At 37.5% G+C, this 18,508-nt stretch overlaps 1 long non-coding RNA gene across 1 annotated transcript in view; it reads left to right on the forward strand.

Moving 5' to 3' along the window:
* Positions 1-1,453: 1,453 nt before the first annotated feature.
* The window catches only part of LOC126926672 (uncharacterized), a 148,750-nt gene continuing 131,695 nt past the window's right edge, over positions 1,454-18,508 (forward strand). The window contains exons 1-2 of the long non-coding RNA XR_007714757.1: positions 1,454-4,006; positions 4,754-4,906. This is a non-coding gene — a long non-coding RNA (uncharacterized LOC126926672). The remainder of the gene's footprint in view (positions 4,007-4,753; positions 4,907-18,508) is intronic.

An 18,508-nucleotide genomic window follows, 5' to 3' on the forward strand; every position in this document is an offset into this window, starting at 1 on the left:
TGTCTATATAGCGGATAAGTGGAATGTAAAGTTGTTCGTTAGATTTCATTATTCTTTGGGCTTACATAGTAGATATCTTTAGTTACAGCGTTTTCCTTTATCTTTCCTCATTGATCTAATTATATAACTGCGATTATACAAGCCTTTTTATAGTTTCTTCTTTAATATTGTACTTTAGAATTGATGGTTCAGCTAATGGCTCTTAAAGAAGAAGAATTTCTATACTTATAAGATTAGTACAAATTAGCACAAATTTAGTAATTTAATTATTTGAATAGAAAATACATTCCTCCTGAATAAGCCCATTGACAATTCGTCCTTAACTTTCTCACCTTAATTGTCTGACCAAGCTATACCAATAGTTAAGCTATACCTACCAATTATGTTCATCTTTAGGTTTGTAAAATGGATTCTTGATATTCCTATTAGAATAAATGTTCCCAATTGGAATATTTTTAAGCAAGTGTAGAATGAAACAGGAGTATCGTTAAAGTAAAAGTTGTACTTGGCGGAATGAGATAAGCGCGTGTGATAGGTGGAAATATTCAAAGTGGAAGGCTGAGTGTGAGGAAAACGGTGGCACTTGCCTCGGATCATTCGGCACCGGTGTGGAGGAGCTAGAATACATAACGTAGAACGGGACATAAATCAATAATATCGCCGCTCCCTCTCCTTCCTTTCCTACCCCGGGACACGGCGGTGCTCCCCCGAGCAGCGTCTCTCCTCTGCAAACCGCCGACCGACGCCGGCGTCTCTCTCGCAATCAATGTTCGCGTCTAAAGCGTCACAAACAATATATGACCTCCGGCTTTCGACGATTAATACGTCCTGTCGCATGCGTGCAAAAGTATTTCCACGACTTAATTAACGAATCAATCGACGCGCGCGTCCACCAGACTGGTGCACGCCGCGAGAATTATATTTCCAACGAGCACAAAGCTTCCGCTTCTTCTATGTTTATTCGATCAGCTTTCATTTTCTACACGATCCTCTCTCTTTAATGCAATATCCTTTGTTGATTAGTTTAAGGTTATCTGAATTGGATCTTTTAGCCATTCATCCTGTTTTCAAGTAATTCTACATTTAATAAAACTTAATAAAAACACTATGATATTTAGTAAAGCTGCTTTAGTAAAGCTATCCTTTGTTGATTAGTAAAAGGTGATCTGAATTGTATCTTGTTTTCAAATAATTCTACATTTAATAAAATTTAATAAAAACTATATATTTAGTAAAGCTATCCTTTGTTGATTAGTAAAAGGTGATCTGAATTGGATCTTTTAGTCCTTCATCCTGTTTTCAAGTAATTCTACATTTAATAAGACTTAATAAAAACTCTATGATATTTAGTAAAGGTATCCTTTGTTGATAAGTAGAAGGTGATCTGAATTGTATCTTTTATTCCTTCACCTGTTTTCAAGTAATTCTACATTTCATAAAACTTAATAAAACTCTATGATATTTAGTAAAGCTATCCTTTGTTGATTAGTAAAAAATAATCTGAATTGGATCTTTTAGTCCTTCATCCTGTTTTCAAGTAATTCTACATTTAATAAGACTTAATAAAAACTCTATGATATTTAGTAAAGCTACTTAAACTTTGACGTGATAGTTCTAAACATTCAAAGGTATTTAAATTCTTCAAGAAATGAATTCCTATGTATAGAAGTACTAGACCATCAGATGCTAACTACTTTGTAGAATGAACCCTGTTCGCCCAACTTTTCTCGTGATAGCGATCAATCTACTGTTTCCTTGGCGTTGTCAGCCAAGACTGAGACTGCGGGAAAGCAACTTTCACCGTGTTACAGTGCCGTCTATTAGCGCGTTAAAGCGAAGTTAGTCAGGGTCGTCGGGGGTAGCAGGTTCCCAGCTGGTTCCGCGGAGTTTCGTGCTGTACGTGTCGTCGATACGGAAAGGCTAAATGCAAAACCTTGTAAGGGGAGATGGTCTCGAGTTGCGACAGGCCAACAAAACATTCTCGCAATTAGCCTGTATATCCAGATGACGCTGGTGTGCAGTATCCTCATGGGGGCAGAGAGTGTCCACGGATGGTCAGGTTAGAAATTTCGTTTCGTCCAGCTTTCATCCCCTTTCTCTCCTTCGCGTCAACGTTTGATACGTACTACCAGGTTGCTGGCCACCCTCGAATAAAAAGAAAAGAACGTTAAATAATAAAAACTTGCCGGATTTATGCTCTGGAGAATTGGCCGTGTAGATTGAGAGACGCGTGCTAGTTGCTGGCAAAGAGAGAGGGACTGGAAATTCGTCGGACGAAATTGAAAAGTGGCCGGGAGATATGGCCCCGGACGAATATCGGTAGGCAGATGGATGAGCAGCGGCCTCGAACAGGGGATTGAAACGGGCAAACGGACGTGAAAAAATACCCGGCGAAGCCCGATCGACTGAAAAGTGCTTGTACCAGCTACGCTTTTTCTTTTTCTCCTGCTGCTCTCTTCTTTTTTCTCATTCGGTATTCTTCCATTTTCGCACCGTTTGCCCACTTTGTTTTCGTTTTTCAAGGAAAAATTATGTGGATAAATCGTGCTACCTATGTGGCTGGAAACGTTCGCACGACTTTGCTTTCTCTTTTAAAGGCGGAACGAGGGTAGACTTGCTGGAGGATGATGCCAGTTCAGATGATACTTGGAAATTTCAAATTAGAAATTGCTCTTTAGTTTTTAGATTTCATAACAAATCTTCAAATGCATAACGAATGTTTCAACTGTTCCAGGCGACGCAGTGTAAAATTTTAAATTCTAATGAAAATTATTGTTGATGTCAATGGATCAACATTGTAATATAGAAGAACGATTAAGCAGCAGATACAGATGCAAGATATATGTATTTTTAAAAGCACGAAGCTGATGAATCTGGAATGGAAATTCATGAAGGGTGTGGTTCCTGTGCAGCAATATAACTTGGCTTTCATCAAATACCGATCATTACATTTAAGACACGTGTACAGGATTTGACAAATGGATTCATTTCGACGTAATCTGCAACCTTTGTTGCATTTTTCATGAAATTTTATTATACATATCACCCCATACATAACATTGTCACCTTATCATCATGCTCAGGTTACCGATTAAGACGTTCAGTCTTTTGTAGGATGACAATTTATTAAGCTACTCTGTGGGTAGACCATTGCCAAGACAATTTATAATTTTTCGAAATTCTTTCAAAGAATTGCTACATACCACGCTACTTAAACCGTCATGTACCACATCATGGATTGGTGACTAAACTGAAAAAGCAAGGATAGCCGGCAGCAAGTGGGAAGTTAGCCAAAACGAGGGAAGCCGGTGAAGTTTGTAACGAAGTGGTCGCGAGACCATTTGAAAACTGGCGCCGTTTTCGAGGTGGCTGGCAGCCATTAGGTTGCCCCGTGACATTCGAGGGAGAGGATGATGGTTCCATCGAGTAGGTAGTGCCTAGACGGGGCTCCACCCAGCACTTAGTTCACGTCGTGACTGTGGCCCGGGGCACGGCCGTTTCCAGGGTACAGTCACGCCCCTGCCGTGCCGGCACTGTACTCCGATTCGCTGGCCCATATCTCATCTGGTCCATCGCATTAGCCTAATCTGCCAACTACGAGAGAATAGAGGGACGAACAAGCAAGAGAGCGAGAAAGCCGGAGAAAGCAAGAGCAAGAGGAAGAGATGGAAAGGGAGTAGAAAAAAAGGAACGGAAAAACAACAAAAACGCGGCCATCGATGCATGCCCCCGCCGCCACGAGAGATCGCGTGGTGAGGTGCTGCCACCTTCGCGGCCGAACCGTCAACGCGACCGATCGATTTTTTTACAATGCTTCACCGCAACGTTTCCCGTGCCTTCGGTTTCATCCCTTATCTCGCGAGGATGTTCCTCGATTCGCGACATCGAACCCCCCTTTTTGGCGATTCCATGACACCAGACTGGACGATTTCCCGCCGATCGAAACGGCACCTTCCACCGACATACTGCAAGTAGCGCGCAGGGCGGACATGTTGCATCGGCTGAGGTAACACTTGCTTTAAATTTCCTAACAATCAGATTTCCGAGCTTTTGCATAACGTAGTTACTATATCTCGATTAATGTAATTTTCGTGGAACACGCGTTTCTACTTGATTTTTAAATATTTCGGACGAGTCTATTCGCTACAGAGGTTAAGTATTATGCGCAAGTCAGAGTAACGTCTTCATAATCATTTTATTCGTGGTTCAGCACGTAAGTTGCATATCTGGAACAAATAATACGTGCAATTATGAGCTGAGAAAACGTGGAATATCGTTTCTTGTATTATTCTTGTAAAAATATTTCCAATGCTTTTCTCATTATTCTCAGCAGTATATTTTACCTTCTATTTTGCCTGTTAAATTGATGACACAATAAACAATACTTACTATCCTATTATTCAATTATGGGAAGTTGCAAATAAGAGAAGAGTTCAGAATTTCATGTATAGAACTGAAGAGTTCCATAATTACAATAAACCTGATCAAGTGCAGAGCAATTTTATGAAAATCAAAAAATTCCTCGATCGCGAACGATTCTTTCAAATTCCGTGGCTTTCCACGATACACGATCTTCCAATAATCGCCAAACATGAATTCTCCGTACTCATAAAAGCGTCATCGATATTCTTCGTCGCGTGATCTTGAAACGATCTTCTTCTCTGAAACGCGTTACAAGATATTATTGTCGGTGGCGACACAGCCAGTTCGTTGTGTGGTCCACGGTTTAAAGAATAGTTTGATCGTGTTACAGCAATCGCTGGAGCAAAAGTTTTTGCGAATTATCTTAGAAACACGGCCTCGGTGCGATCAAGCAGTCAGTTTGCGTCTCACGACGGACGAGGAAGCAGCCTGTCGTCACGCGGTTCGACTTTCTGTTCTGTTCGAGTCATTGTCGGCGAGATCGGTGAGTACTTTCTGCATGCCATGCGATTTTCCTGTCTTTGTTCTCTTTAAGTTCTTCGACTCGGCCCGATTCCGACCTCGAACCCGATTTCCGGACGAAGCGACGGCAAAGTGAGTTCGATGGGCTTACTGCATCTTATCGGATTAGTACGCTGACTTAGATTTACATAAGTTTTAAATTAAACAACAACTTTGGTATTTTGCGTGAGTTAAAGTAGAGAAGAGAAATTTGGTATAAAGAAATACGAAGAACCGGGGTCTGATACAAATGTTCATTTCATGATACAGTCTCTTTCATATTTTATTCTATGGAAGATACGTTTTTGTACAGAAAAGTTCCCATGTCTTTATTTTATAATATTATCCTATAGAAGACAACTGTGTCTATTACGAAATCTTTATAATTTTTTGTTTTATTATTTCATTTGTACTTTATAACTTGTGCAGCTGGACATTTGCTAAATTTTCCTAATTTAATTGCTAAATAACACATGGATGGCTAGCCTCAGAAGGACACCATTTAACGACAAATTTCTTACCTCCCTGTATTCTGGATGTAAATTTGATGGTCACGCAAAGCAAATACTTAAATCAGCATAAGTACAATACGTTTACGATCCGGTTTTGCACGTTTGCAACATGTTTACGGGCAAAAGTCGTCAAGTTTTCAATAGCCCGACATAAATTCTCATTTTGTCGTCGTGCAGATTCGAAACTGCTGTTCACAAAGACGTTACGTAGTTGTGGCCATGTCGGCAAGAAAAAAGCCAGATGTTGGGCATGTCGTGGGTCGAATATTGCGAGGAATTTTCGGTGCCCATAAATTGCCCCAATTTCGAAGGAAAGCACATCGCGACACGTGTGTACTGGAACAATGCTGGTTTTCTTTGGCCCGGAAACAGACCTGCGAAGACAGTTCCGCCATTTCGCTAGCACCGTACAATCGTTCTCGAAAGGTTCGTGAAATCCGTTTCGCGTAACGGTGAAACGAAAGAAAGACGGGAAAACGTGAGAATAAATAACCGAATCGGATTGTTAAGTACTCATCTACCTATTCGAGTCTTTGTCAAGTCGAGTACCGAGTCTTCTCCGTGCATTCTCCAAGTATGGTAAAGATGCATCGAAATATGCAGAAATAAGGTCTTTCTGTAGAATATTAAGATTTTAACCGGGGAACACGAGTTAATCAGCTAATTTCTTAGATACGATAATTCCTTTCTTCAAGGATTTTTATTTCCGTATTTACATCCTTGGGGATTTTATTTGAGCATCGTTTCATTTATCTTGGAAATAAATTATTACGTTTCATATTACATTTTGCAAGTATTATAATAAAATGTCACTTTGTAAAAATTAATTTCCCTCAACTTTCGATTTTCAATAGGAAATTTTGATCAAGAGATAGTTCGGTTGACAGGAGAAGAATTTAGCTATTTGTAGATACATTGGGTTGTCCGAAATGTTTCTTTCGTTTTATAAGGAAATAATAGACACACAATGTTTCTTAGTTTATTGAATTATGCAGGAACATAGTAATAGAAATAGAACGAAATGGATCATCGTAATTCGATAAAATAATATAAAATAGAAATTGTTGTTCACTTATTATATTCTAAGCGTGGAAGGAATTCTTTGATTCTGCGTAATTTATTTATAACTATACTAAGAAATTAATTATTTTGTTATAAAGTAATGAGGAAATAATAGACGCACAATGTTTCTTCTTTTACATTAATTTATTGAATTATGCACGAACATAATAATAGAAATACACACGTAATTCAATAAAATAATACAAAACAGAAATTGTTCGTCTATTATCACCTTATGAAACGAAAGAAACTTTTTGGACAATCTAACGCATATGAATAAGTCAATAACTAGTTTCAAATATACAAAATCAAAAATGAACTTTTACTATTCCATTTACATATAGCAGTATAATTATATTGTTACGTGTGCTTGCAACGAATATTCCTAAATGAGTGAAACTACTGCAACGCTTTAACGAACATATGCGTGACGTATGTGAGACATACGAAACAAACACGTAGCACGTACGATATACACATCAAAGATTTTTATGATAAATATTGGAATACTTTCGTGATCGCATGTGTTAGGTTGTCCGAAACGTATCTTTCTTCCGCAAACGTGTTTCTTGCAACAGCGCACCTTCGTACAAACGTGGAATCACAAATAATACACGCACAATGTTTTTTCTTTTATATCAGTTTATTGAGTTATGCACGAACATAGTAATAGAAATAGAACGAAATGGGTCACACCTAATTAGATAAAATAATACAAAACAAAATCGTTCGTCTATTATCACCTTAGGAAACGAAAGAAGCTTTCCGCACGACCTAATACGTATAGTCCACAGCTTTGAGTTTCGTTGCAAGGAGATATTCTGCTGGTCGAAGGATTGTATCAGGCAAAATGACGAGATTTGAGATCACTGTTTCTCTTTAAACGTTGAAATTTAGAAATTACACAGTAAATACTTGAATTGGAAAATTTACGTCGAAAAGTTTCGTTTCGCACGAACGTTCCAATTCGAAGTGTTTAACTCGACGAACGTGCTGTAACTTGATACGTCAGGTTGTCCGAATGTTTCTTTCGTTCTACGAGGAAATAATATACACACGATGTTTTGTCTTACATCAGTTTACACGAGAAATAGAACGAAATGAGTCAGACGTAATTCGATAAAACAATACAAAACAAAATTGTTCGTCTTTTACCACCTTACGAAACGAAAGAAACTTTCCAACAACCCAATGTCTTTATTTTTAGTGTTCGGCGAATTCCAAAGTAATTTTGTGCAATAAACCACCAGGTATTTTTTTTTTTTTATCGTATATTTTATATTCGGTGTATATCGTCGCAGTTAGCGATGTTTACCGCGGACGATTTCATTTCTAGCGCGAATACACCAAGCGAGAATTGGGTGGCGCGAAGTTTCGAGATCGGTTGGCTCGATCTCGTGCAAATTGAATATCTAGAGGAAAATTGAAGCGACGATAGATGATGGGGAGCGAGATGCTTAAAGCGTTCGCTTAAATTAATTCGCCTGGTTGTTAAAGCCTAAATCGTGGCATTAGTTATTAGGCTGGTGTTAATTATTAGATGAAATGAAGTAAATAGTGTATTGTGTGAAAATGAGCCTCGCTCGGTTCGTTATGGTTGCATCAAGTATGCGTGTAATTTATTACGTGAAACGATACGCGTGACTTGTACGCGACGCATAAATTTTCACGCAGGTGTATGGCTTTTTCTTCCTTCTTTAATTATATAATCAACGACTATCACAATTTTCTTAATTTATCCCGAGGTGTTACGTCCAGTTGTAGTTGCGTAAATTCAACAAATTCCAACTGTCCTAATGACAATTTAAGTTTCATATATTTTTATTCGAAGGAAATGTTGTTAAAACTTGATACAATTTTCACGTATTCGAGTCTTGATTTTTATGATAATTTCTTGCACACGTGATTCATTGCCGTGAGGGAAATTAATGCGCGGAGGTCGGCTTTGAAAATCACCGAAACGTTATAAAAACGAAATTATAATACAATCATGATATACGCTTAATAACTTAGAGTAGTCAATGTCGGTACTTATTAACCATCTTATTTATTAAGTCGTTGCGTCATTACCCATTGACCTTTAGATCACATACGATTACAACAGCCGTGTATATTCTGCGAAATTACATATTACGTGTTGTCGTTTCTAGGCTATAATTTACATTACTATTAATTACAAGTTGCTATTAAATGGCTATCTAGTTATATCTAGATCACTATAATAAGCCAAACATAGTGCTGTCGATCGCAATCTTCTTATCTTTTCCGCGTTGAAACGTTCTTGAAATTGCCATAGCAATGTTTCAATCATACTATCATTAAAAAAGAACACAATGTAAGTTTAATAAACAGGCTAGACAGGACACGATTATCAACGTTTGGCTGTTCTATTTTCTGTTTTTCTAACATTATGTTGCAAATGATGATTAGCTCTGTCCGACAAATATCTTTAATTTAAAAAACAATTTCCCCAAACATTCTAATAGAAACATAATTGTTTCGTATTGCAAACGATAATTAGCTGTGTGTGTTAAACATTCTGCCAAACACTTTTGCCAAACATTCTAATAGGAACATTATATCTACTTATTGTAATGTGTCTTAAAACGTGTGTTTTGTAGTTGTTTCGTATTGCAAACAATAATTAGTTGTGTTAAACAAATATCTTCACTTTTAAATCCACCTTTATCAAACATTCTAATAGAAATGTAATTGTTTTGTATTGCAAAGAATAATTAGCTTTGTTAAACAGATATCTTCAATTTTAAATCTACCTTTGCCAAACATTTTAATAGAAACATAATTGTTTCGTATTGCAAACTATAATTACCTCTGTTAAACAAATATCTTCAATTTTAATTGCACCTTTTCCAAACATTCTAATAGAAATGTAATTGTTTTGTATTGCAAATAATAATTAGCTCTGTTAAACAAATATCTTCAATTTTAATTGCACCTTTTCCAAACATCTAATAGAAATGAAATTGTTTCGTATTGCAAATAATAATTAGCTCTGTTAAACAAATATCTTCAATTTTAAATTCACCTTCCCCAAACATTCTAATAGAAACATTACATCTACTTATTATAATGTGTCTTAAAATGTATGTTTTGTGGTTGTTTCATATTGCAAACGATAAAAAGCTCTGTTAAACAAATATCTTCAATTTTAAATCCACCTTTACCAAACATTCTGATAGAAACATTATATCTACTTATTATAATGTGTCTTAAAATGTATGTTTTGTGGTTGTTTCATATTGCAAATGATAAAAAGCTCTGTTAAACAAATATCTTCAATTTTAAATCCACCTTTACCAAACATTCTGATAGAAACATTATATCTACTTATTATAATGTGTCTTAAAACGTGTGTTTTGTGGTTGTTTCATATTGCAAACGATAATTACCTCTGTTAAACAAATATCTTCAATTTTAATTGCACCTTATCCAAACATTCTAATAGGAATGTAATTGTTTCGTGTTGCAAATAATAAATAGCTCTGTTAAAGAAATATCTTCAATTTTAAATCCACCTTCCCCAAACATTCTAATAGAAACATTACATCTACTTATTATAATGTGTCTTAAAATGTATGTTTTGTGGTTGTTTCATATTGCAAACGATAAAAAGCTCTGTTAAACAAATATCTTCAATTTTAAATCCACCTTTCCCAAACATTCTGATAGAAACATTATTATTATTATAATATGTCTTAAAACGTGTGTTTCGTGATTGTTTCATATTGCAAACGATAAAAAGCTCTGTTAAACAAATATCTTCAATTTTAAATCCACCTTTGCCAAACATTCTAATAGAAACATATCTTCCTTTTATTATAACATGTCATAAAACGTGTGTTTCGTAATTGTTTCATATTGCAAATGATAGATTTCATTCATCGACGACTGTTTGACAACACACGCTGTTTTATTCGCCTTTTGATTCGGTTTATCGTGCATCTGTGAAGTCTTCAGGCCAAGCGCGATGGAAGAAACCCGAGACGTTCGTGAGACATTGAGTCGTCTGGCTGATAAATGGCAGCCGTTTACGTTCCTCGACCGAATATTTTCGGTGTTTCTTCTTCGTCGGCCAGCCGTTCCTTTTATTTCAACCAAATCCGCGAACAATGCTCTCGGCTCTATTATGTTTGGGCGATCGAATCATCCGAAAGAGCACATGATAGAGGTGGAAAAGATGGAGGATTGGTCGTAGCTGTTCCTCAAACTTATTGAGCCAGGTCAGTGTTTCTTTGTTTAGGTCTGGCCAAACAATCTACACACCGATCTTTCGAACTCACACGGTTAACTTTTTCACACTTTGATAGAATGATCCACCGATTTATATATACAGAAAGTAACATTCTCTTTATCTTGAACATTTCCTCCGTTTCTGGTATTAAATATAAAACAATACATTTGCAATTTTTCATAGGAAATTAATAATATTAATGCAATATCAATGGCATCAAATTATGCTGCGTTCTTTCCATTACTCCCAACTTGATCATATTTTTTATCCTTAACAAATTTTTATAAAGTCGTCATTAATATGCCATTTCACACTGTAATGTTATGGGTAAAGATGTTCTCAGAACGTTAAAAATCTTTTTGTATGTTGATAGGGAAGTGAACCGGAGACGTAACATTTATAGTATTATATTTGACAATTTGAGTTTTCCTTAACATTTTCACTGCCACGCCGAAATCACACGTTTCCCCGAGGACGCCACGGCGGTATTTTTATTATTCAAAGCATACGATGGCAAAATAATAATAAATTGACGACGTAAGATAACCTCCTTCCCCAATGGGCCTTCTATCTTATTGGTGGCCACGGGTGGACCATCATGGCGCCTTGCTAACAGCTGATTGCATATATGGCCCACGCGCCAGTCAAAGCGTTAAGCTAAGCCGTTAAAGGGTTAAAGTATCTATCGATAGAAGAATTGTACAACTTTGTTGTTCAGCTACTCGGTTGCTTTGAAATTTTTCTTCGCCAAAACCGCAGGAGAATTTGTCCCGTGGCAGAATTTCGGTAAAATTGCCGTCGCCGTAAACGTCACGGTCCGATTCTCCTGTTCGTGGTGATTTCTACCGTTGATTCCTTTATTCCGCGGAGAACCGATTCCATTCACTCGACTAATGATCCTGGCCTCTTCGGAAGTGGCACCTGTTTCAACAATGACTGTGTTGTCGCGCATAACCCAGAGCAAGATTAATGATGCCTTAATGACTGCATAAATGGTTTTGAGCGGCCGTCAAAGTATAACTCAATTCTGGCGTAGAAAATATTCCACGTGTGAAATGTAATTACTTAATTATACGTAAACTGCCTTCAGATATACGTATTCGTTGTTTGATGTATTTTTTCTTTGACAGCTTAAAATGTCTTCCTCTGAACGGGCTCTCCAGCGTTTACATTTTGTTAACTCTACTTGGTACGGTTACTTAACACATTGTTCACCGGTTACGAGTTAATTTCGTCGTATCGGCGTCCTTTAACTTTAAAATGGCCCAAAAAGTTACCATTTTTCCCCAACAAGCTGCGCCCTGTTCAATGCGTATAAAATGTACTACGCCCATTTAGCAGGAAGTAAAACAAGGTACAACAAATTTCTACTGCAAGTAGATGGAAATTGGGTAATCGTGGATTCCAAAGAACGCAGCGTTGCGTCTGATGCTTCTCGAATTTCTAAAACAGCTTCTTATTATTACGGTGTGACCTTCAGCTTTTCCGGACAATTAAGACACCACGTGTTGGAAAAAATAGTCACTGGCAGAGAAACAAATCCGACTGCAGCGTGTAGAGTACACTGTTCCAAAGAAAAACACAGCGAAACTAGATATATTTGCAAAAATTGTTGTGTGCCATTATACGTAGGTTTATCATAAAAGTTGAATGACAAATCAAATTTATTGAGGTTTGTTTATACTGTTTTACTTGCACGAGTGATGTGAGACAAATTCTCAGTAAAATTGCAGATCGACAGTGTGTTAGGAGGTTTCTAAAAAGGGCCCTTGGCTGCAGCTTCCTAGTTGCCATTTCAAAACTAAAGAAAATTGAAGTTACGTTATTTTCTTCCTGCCATTCTTCTTCTTCTCCATTCAATTAAGAATATTTAGCAAGCTGTAGAAAGTTTTATAAAAAGAAGACTAAGGAGAAAACACCAAAAGTTGTGTGCCATTATATGTAGGTGATTGTTACATTGTTTACCATAAAAGTTGAATGAGAAATCAAATTTATTGAGGTTTATTTATACTATTTTACTTGCACGAGTGACGTGAGACAAATTCTCAATAAAATTGCTGGTCTAAAAAGGGCCCTTGGCTGCAGCTTCCTAATTGCCATTTCAAAACTAAAGAAAATTACCATTCTTCTTCTTCTCCATTCAATTAAGAATATTTAGCAACCTGTAGAATGTTTCATAAGAAGAAGACTGAAGAGAAAACACCCCACTGACTGAAGAAATAAAATGGACAAGCTGGAAGATGGTATGCACATGTTATTCAGCAATCAAACTAGAAAAATTTACCGAATATTCTTCTGGACAAATTGCAAAGTACAAATCAAATAACAAAACAAAAGAACCTATAGAATATACTTCAGGTATAGCTTGAAACATTTCAATATATTTCCAAAAACGAAAAAAGGTACCAGATAGAGAATTAGGCTACATTTAATAAAACAATTTAAAAATGTTTCTCGAGAAGAATCCACGAGTTTCTGAAAAATGTGACCAGCCTATTGGTCAAATAGTTGACATTTTTATTCATTTTGCAAAGAGAAGGCAATCGTCCAGGTGCCGTTACCATTTACAATAATATTTAAAAAAAGCAGAACCACTTCGAGCATAATAATCTGCTTAAATCGCCACTCTGCCTCGTGGATCCCTTGGCCAGGAAGCTTCCCCGTTCAAACCGCAATATTATCCTGCGATAATCATAAAAATCATGAAACCGCGAAATTTTTTAAGCGAAGCAACCACCATCCCATCGTATCGGAGGCAAAATGTCGAATTATAGCGAGGGTTTAACATCGCCAGCCTGGTGAGTTGCAGTCGAGGCAGGGAAAATCGAAAAGCCAGATAAGGAAGTTGCAGGATCCTGGTGGAATCGTTCTGACGGTCAGTTGCACGCTGAGTTCCGTGGCGACTTCGGGCGTAATAGCTGGAAAAGAGAAACGATGCGCGTTAGCCCGTAATTAGCGAACCACCGATAATCACGCGCTGCACGCGCAATTATCTTCGGAAATTTTAGAAAGCTCGTTAGTCCGTCCTCCCAATTACTACGAATATCCTTTTAATTACATAATCGGCTTCGTAGTTAATATTTAATCGGCTGGTTCATCGGCAAAATTCGGAGCACCGAATTTATGATCGGATTAAGAGGAATATTTTGTGGGACGGTATTGCGTTCCGGCAGACAACGGCCGAATCCTCCACTCATCGTCTTTCACTTCTTATTCCTCGTTTTTTCTTCTTCATCCACCTTCTGCTCGCGTGCTCATCTTCTTCTTCTTCTTCTTCTTTTTCTTCTTCTGTCTCTTCCGCGTACATTAATCACCCTTTGGCGAGATCTCGCACAACTGGCATTCACTTTGACGACCGCTTGCTTTCCTCTGGTTTCGTCGCTTTTAAGTTTCATGTCAAAGGGTGCACGGTGTTTCGCTGCTCGTTTTCTAAAACACGACTAGTCGTTCTATCGCGAACGCACAACACTTCGCTATAATCTTCTTGTCAACTGTGATTTACGCGCTCCGATTACCTATAGCTGCATTATGATTTTCTGCGTTTGTACACGCGGGAAACTATGATGGAAAATACCTTTGATTCCTTCCTTTATTTACATCTACGTTTCATTCTATTCCTAACATACGGATCGTTGGAAAGAAGATAACGCGATACGCGTCACTGTAGTATCGGGGAAATTTAGGTATAAATTTTTCCACGTGCTATTTATAATTTATTTACAATAAATAAACTAGACAGATATTAATTAGACAGAAAACGATGGTTGTTTAACTTGAGTTAAACGCAACAATCTTATTTTACTTCAACCACTCTCGCAACTCCACAACGCTAACAACTCAATCTCCCAGCAACGCTAGCAACTCCACAACGCTAACGACTAATTCTCTCAGCAACGCTAGAAACTCGCGCAACTCCACAACGCTAACAACTAAATTTCCCAGCAACGCTAGCAACCCCACAACGCTAACAATTAAATCTCTCAGCAACGCTAGCAACTCCACAACGCTAACAATTAAATCTCTCAGCAACGCTAGCAACTCCACAACGCTAACAACTCAATTTCTCAGCAACGCTAGCAACTCACGCAACTCCATAACGCTAACAACTCTACTCTTCGACTTCTCTACTAACTCTGAACTCTCGACTCACTCTCATTTCTCGATTCACGCACTCTGACCTCTCGGTCAACACTCTTTGAACCCAAATCGAGCCCTCCATTAGCGTTATTTTTTCCTCTCTTTAATCTCATCGTGCCAACGCTCCGCAAGAACTATGCGGAGTCACATAGTGTTTTGATCGATCTCTAATCAGGCTCTTTTTACGATACTACATCGCACACAATATCTATCAGAGTTCGAAGTGAAGGAACAAAGGAGGAAGAAGAAGAAACCTCTGTACACCTGTTACGACTCGATACGATCAGCCATCAATTTTCGGCAACCAGGCCCGATACCAACAACAGCTGATAATGAATTTTTATCTCGTCGCAGGATCCATGGTACTTTTCCGCTATGCCATGTCGACTGTATTTCCTGTTAATTCCATTGCTTTCATTTCATCCGGATTATGGTTCTGACGTTTGTTGGTCGTTGCGTGGGCAGAAACAACGGCAGCCTGAATCCTGCTGTTTGTCGTCGCAGCGTTCCCTGCAACCATCGACCATTGTCTTACACACGTGGCCCTTGTTAAACGCTCTCGACAGTTGCAAGCTCCGCTGTACGCCGCGTAGCCGTAGTTGAAGAGGATTCCGGGGACTCGTAAGAGGTTTGGCAAAATTCGTCGTCGAACTGGCACGTTGCTCTGCAAAAGAAAATATCACGTCACACGATCGTTCTATCGTTTTATGTTCGTTAATTAGCTTGGAATCGATTGCCTGGGAATTGGACCAAGTAACTTTCCAATTGCCAGTTGTTATACGACATTTTTTCGCGATCGATCGATTTGTCATGCAACACACGGTGATACAGCGCGTTATGGAAAATGAGAAAAAGATTCCAATACGCGTAAGTGGATCTAGTTGTGCTTAATGGTGTTTGCTGCGCGCAAGAAACAGAGGGAAGAAACGGGGGAGCCGTATGGGGCAACAGAATGATCGGTATGGTGTCCGCATCAATATGGAAGGATAACACGGAGGCTCGTGCTGAGGCGATATTTATGTCTGACATTTTGTCGGCCTCTGCGACTTCCACCACGTTCGATAATTATTACAATACACGAGAAGGATATTGGTTGTTGTGGTTGGCAAGTGTTGCATGAAAAATAAACTTGTTACTGGATGGCGGATATTTGTAGATGTATAAGCTGAGAATGTGCAAAAATATACAGAATACGCTATGGATAATACGCAAAAGTAAGGAAATATTGAAAGCCAGGTTTTGCGTATATGAAAGTTATTAATTAGTCGCAGGATAAATATTGTCAGTGAAATTGAACTTAGGTTTTGGCTCATTAAGTCTGCTCCGTAGAGTCGTTGTATCTGTCATTGATAATTATTAATAGTTCGCAGCCCTGTGTCGAGTGTGTAATTCCGTTTCCTCAGCAGGTCTCAGCAGCTCCTTTGTCGAGTCTCAGCTTGCTTTCTGAAATTTTGGAAATTGTTTCAGGATATAGATTGGATTATTAGATATTTATTAGATATAGATGAGATATAGATAGATAGATATAGATAAGGTTATTAGATATTTATTAAATTTAAATATCATTAGATATCTATTAAATATCTATTTATTTAATTGTCTTATTTTTTAAAGTAAATTTGAAATGTAACACAGGAAAGTGTTGGTAGCTGTTGGTAATGAAATTGATATAAAATTCCTAATGCAAAGGGCTAATTGATATTCTGATAATTAAGATTCTACCCTATTAAACAATCTGAATTTTGCACTGTTTTTTATCAACACTGGAATATCAATGTCATTTTACAGAAAACATACTGTGTGCAGATTGCTTGCATTTTAACTAAAAAATAAGACACTTTAAATAAATAAAGGAAGAGAGGAATTCACTCAAAGTAAATTTCAAATAAAACACTCAAAAGTGTTGGGAATTGCTGGTAACAAAATTGAAATAAAATTCCCAGTGCAAAGGGTTAAAAAATATTTTGCAATAGAATTATTTTTCACGTTATCCTTCCCTCTAAATTATTTGAATAATAAATAGGTATAATGGAAAAATTTAATTACCAAAATTAATATCAATTTCAAATAAAACACTTAAAAGTGTTGAGAATTGCTGGTAACAAAATTGAAATAAAATTCCCAATGCAAAGGATTAAAAAGTATTTTGCAATAGAATTATTTTTCACGTTATCCTTCCCTCTAAATTATTTAGATAATAAATAGGTATAATGGAAGAATTTAATTACCAAAATAAATTTCAATTTCAAATAAAACACTTAAAAGCGTTAGGAGCCTGTGCCAACGAAATTGAAATAAAATTGAAATAATCGACTTTCGATAGAATTACGACGTTCAAGGCGCGAAATAAACATTTTCCCTCTGCTTTTCATTTTGTTGCTGAAAATACAGGCGAAGTTACACCCGTAGTTGAAACATCGTGGAATTTAGCGATCCTACTTCACCTAATCGTAGACTCGTATCTTGCGAGCTAACAATAAGAACAGTGCTGCCTTGTAGCATTAAGTACTCAAGCGTTTCATGTCGGCCATTAGAAAAATTCTAATTTTACTCGCCGCTGATATATCAAAGACAGAGAATTCAGCGTTCCGGTAACGAACGTGTACAACATACGAGCAACGTGCAATAATTACAATACGAACAGCAGAGAGAAAAGTTTTAATCGGCGCGGACGATCGCGATTTTCACCCCTTGGCGAATCACGCAGCCGCGAATCGTTACGAATAAATAATCGTTACTCGCTCGTGACGTTAACGACCCGCTGATTATCAATTTCCATTATTGCCTTTAGTGTCCAGAATGTGCTTTAATACAAAAAAAAACAAAATTAAAAAAGAGAAGAAACAAAGGAGAGAAAAAATATGGAGGCGCGGCCGGGCTGCGAGACCGGCCACCCCTAACGAATATTAATATCGCGGCACAGTCAAAAAACATTTGCCGCGCATTATACGTTTAATGCGATTGCAGCGAATGTGATCGCCTAATTGAAAACGCACCTTGCAAAAATTATCCTCTCGTTTCGCTTGTATTTTCAAGTACAATAACAAATTTCACCAGTTTCTTCTTCCCTCCGGCGTAATACCTGGTTGTAATTCGTAAAAAATAATCCGATTTTAGAAAAAACGATCGATCGAGTTCATCTTTCGTATTTTTATTTATTGTTTATTATTAACTTTCGCTTTCGCGTTTCTTATGTGTCTACCTCAACTCTTTTTCATCTATAAAAATTACAACTAGAAATTACAAATTAACAGCTAATGCAGGAATGTTACATTATTGGTTTGTGGGAAATGTTTGCCCTCTATTTCTACGACACAACGACGCAAAGATCTTCGCTCGACAACGACAAATTCGACTAGGACTCTCTCAACTCTCGTTACAACGTTTTCCATGCTCGCTTTTTCTCTTAACGTCCCTTCATAACGTTCACCACGTTCCTTCACAACGTTAACATATCCTGACAACGCTAATAAACAATCATCCCTCACTCTACACTATGACTAAACACTAATCGCTAAACACTATTGCAATTTTGGGATTCAGTCTCCTTGCTGTGTCTTCTTCCTGTCCTTTGCCCTTCTCTTCTCAATTATTGCTTTCAGTTCTGTTGAACCTTTCTCAT

This window comes from Bombus affinis, chromosome 18, assembly GCF_024516045.1.
Source record: "Bombus affinis isolate iyBomAffi1 chromosome 18, iyBomAffi1.2, whole genome shotgun sequence".
Lineage (NCBI taxonomy): Eukaryota > Metazoa > Arthropoda > Insecta > Hymenoptera > Apidae > Bombus > Bombus affinis.